The following is a 3824-nucleotide window of genomic DNA, read 5'->3' on the forward strand; positions in this document are numbered from 1 at the left end:
CTCCTGAAAACAGGCATCTGAGACCAAATGGGAAACATTTTCCCAAAAGCAAAGATGAGAAGGTAAGGAGCGGTAGGGTAACTGGAGGAGTAGAAATTAAGATAGTAGTAGCACATTGTAAGAAAAGCAACCAAAGTCACAGAACAATTTGTGTATAAATTGTGGAGTAGGAAACTAATTTGCTGTGCAAACTTTCACCTAAAACACAATAAATTATTTAAAAAAAGAAAATGGAAGTAGGTCATCGCCAGGTCTCCTTTGAAAGTACTTCTGGGTTAATTAAAAAGGCCAACCTTTTGGTTAACAGCTGAGCCCTTAACTGTCTAGTTAGGGAGTCCACTATAGAATTATCTCCAAGTAATCTCCGTATTCAAAGTTCGTCCTGACTAGACCCCATTCAACAACTCTGCTTCACCCTCACTTCTCTTTCATCTCTCGGTCACAGGATGCTCTGGCACATTACAATCTTTCTAGGACTCCAAATACACCTTACTCTTTCTCTTCTCCTCCTTTAGAGTGCTCACTCACCCCCATTCCTCACAACAATTCCTACTTATTATTCAAGGCCCTTTGTGGGCATCACATCCTCCAGGGAACCAAATGGTTCTCCTCCAAACTGATTAGGTATTTCTCCAGGGCTCCTACAGTTCCTTACACTCTTACCTTTGGAAATCCATAATTGTCTGCTTACCTGTTGCCCTCTCATGCTAGACTATAAAATCTTGGAAGCAGGTTGTACATGTTAGATATGTACAGATGCAAGATACAACAGCCAATGAACAGAAGGTATTTGCCTTTCTCCATCAGTCTGGCTGTCTCCTTTCTCTTTAGCCAGTTGTATCCTTCTGGGTATACATATCTGAGAGTCCTTGGGTAATCTACAAGTTATTCTGGGTGGTCCCAATCTAACTAGATGTAATTTGGAAGGAAAGGCTGACAATATACTTCCAAAAAATTAGCCATTGAAAACCCTATGGAGCACAGTTCTACTCTGACACATATGAGGTTGTCATGAGTTGAAATTAACTCATAGACAGCTGGTATATTACCCAGGTGGCTCAATACTTGAGAAGCTACAAAACCAAGAAGTAGTTGTTAGAACAAAACCAGGGGATACTGCATGGTTTAAAATCAGGAAAGTTGTGTGTTAAGGTTGTATCCTTTCATCAGACTTATTCAATCTGTATACTGAGCAAATACTCTGAGAAACTGGATTACATGAAGAAGAATGTGGCACTCCATCTCATTGAAGGTCTTCTCTCTTTTATTGACCTGAGGTATACTGATGACATGCTCTTGTTTGCTGATAGTGAAGAGAACTTGAACTATTTACTAGTGAAAATTAAAGACTACAGTCTTAAATATGGATTGTACCCCAATGTTAAGAAAATAAAATTCCTCACATTAAATAACATCATGATAAACAGACAAAATATTGAAGTCATCAAGGATTTCATTTTACTAGGATCCACAATCAACAGTCATAGAAACAGTAGTCAAGAAATCAAATGATATATTTCATTGAGCTAATCTGTTGAAAAAGATTTACAGTGTTTTAAGAGCAACCGTTGTCAGTTTGAGGACTAAGGTACACCTGATCCAAGCCATGGTATTTCCCATCTTCTCATATGCATGCAAAAGCTGGACAATGAATAAGGAAGACCCGAGAAAAATTTATTTGAATTATGGTGTTGACAAACAATATTGAGTATACTATGGACTGTCAGAAGAATGAACAAATCTATGCTGAAAGAAATACAGCCAAACGCTTCCTTAGAAGTGAGGAAGACACAACTTCATCTCATATACTCAGGGCATGTTACCAGAAGGACCCAGTCCCTAGAGAAGGACATCATGCTTGGTAAAGTAGAAGGTCAATACAAGAAAGAAGACCTTCAATGAGATGGATTGGCCCAGTGATTGCAACAATGGATTCAAACATAGCAAAGATGGTGAGGAGGGCCCAGAACTGGGCAATGTTTCATCCTATCATGTATAGGATCACTGTGAGTCGAAACCAACTCTACAACACTGAGCAACAATAACAATCACATACTTTTGCCTATTTCCTGCTTGAATGCTTGAAAATTCTTGGAAAGCTCCAAACAATGGCTCCAATAAGTCATATTACTCAAATACTAAATTGAAACATATTCTTCCAGGAAAGCAGCCATTCATTCAACTCTCAGAGATACTTAGGAAATCCATTTGCCACCTCAAACAATGTGCGGGTGCTCCCTGTGGGTCTGTTGATGGGCTGATGGGCTCTGCACTGGAGCAAATAGCTTTGTTCTGGAGAGGAGATGACAACTCCTCCCTTGGCAATTTTTGCTTTCAGTTCTCTGTGAAAGATCATGTCAGCTACTGCAGGAATATAGACATACTGTGGTTGCCTGGAAAAGAATCTGCCCATTTAGTGAAGGTCAAATGACATCAGGTGCCAAAAAGGAAATGCAAATGAGGTAAGAATGCAATGCCACAAGGAGGTGGTGGTGGTGGTGGGTAATAAATGTGCTAATTTTCACTACTGGTATTAGGATCTCTCATGAGAAGACAGAAATACGAATTTTTACAAGAAATCTGAATTTTTAATACCAGCAATTAATTCAAAAACTTTGAAGTTTAAAGAGGTCAAAGTAAAGCCCTCTTCAGGTTGGACACAGCTTGCTGGACCTGAGTTTACAACCTCTGTACTTGCTACTTAACTCTTGGTTTTCCCTGTAACCCTACAGCTATCCCATGAGACCTATACTCTGATTAGTCCCATTTCACAGATGAGAAAACTGAGACTCACTTGTCCAGAGTAGCACAGCTGGGAAAGGGTGGCTCATGATCCAGGTCCAGTTCTGTCTGATTCCACAGGCTTGATCATAACAGTAGAGATGGTTGGTGGTGCAGTGTGTTAAATGCTGTGTTGCTAGCCATTAGGTCGGCAGTTTAAATCTACCAGCAGCTTCAGAGGAGAACGATGAGGCTGTCTGCTCCTGTAAAGGATTACAGTGTCAGAAACTCTGTGGAGCATGTCTACACTGTCTCACAGGGTCACTGTGAGTTGGAATTAACTCCACAGCAGTGGGGTCTTTGGAATCACACAATAAGTCCTTCCTGGGTACCCCTCCTGTGGCCCAGACAGTGCCTGGGCCCATACTGGGGTCCTAGGCTTGGAAGGTGAATGGGTGATCTGCAGTGCTGAGCTCATCTCCCCTCGAGCACTCAGGCTGGAGGACCCCTTTGTGTGAGCTCAACATCTGGTTGTCAAACGCAGGCTGGCTCCAAGCCACCATCTGCCTCCACGTGTGAAACAGGCACTTTGAACATTACAGACACAGCTGGCGAGGCAGGCAGGCCCCAGGAGGAGCTTCCAAGGTCTGAAAACAGTGAATTTCAACTTGAAGCACACCAGGTCAGGTTCAAGATGAAAGGGGATGGATGGACCCTCCCTGTACCTGTCCTTGTGGTAGGTGGGTCTGTCTCTTCTGACCTGTCTTCCTTCCCTTCCTTTGTTTTTCTCCCCATGTCTCCCATCCCTCTCTGTCTTCCCAGCTTTCTCTCTCTCCCTTACACATTTTCTCACTCCCTTTGTTTCCCTTCTCTGTTTCTGTCTTCCCTCACTTTCATCTTCACCATCTCTGTCGCTCTTTCAATCTTTCTCTGTTCTTTCCCTCGCTATTGGGGTTCTCTTTTATTCTATCAGTTTCTTCTTTCATCTTCTCTTTTTCTCTCTCAGAATAATAGGAATAAACTCTTTACTCCTGACTTCTTTCCAGTTCCCTCCTGCAAGAATAAATAAAGGACTACAGACCAATATCCCTCATGAACATAAA

Source organism: Chrysochloris asiatica, unplaced genomic scaffold (genome assembly GCF_000296735.1).
Source record: "Chrysochloris asiatica unplaced genomic scaffold, ChrAsi1.0 scaffold00071, whole genome shotgun sequence".
In the NCBI taxonomy this organism is placed as follows: Eukaryota; Metazoa; Chordata; class Mammalia; order Afrosoricida; family Chrysochloridae; genus Chrysochloris; species Chrysochloris asiatica.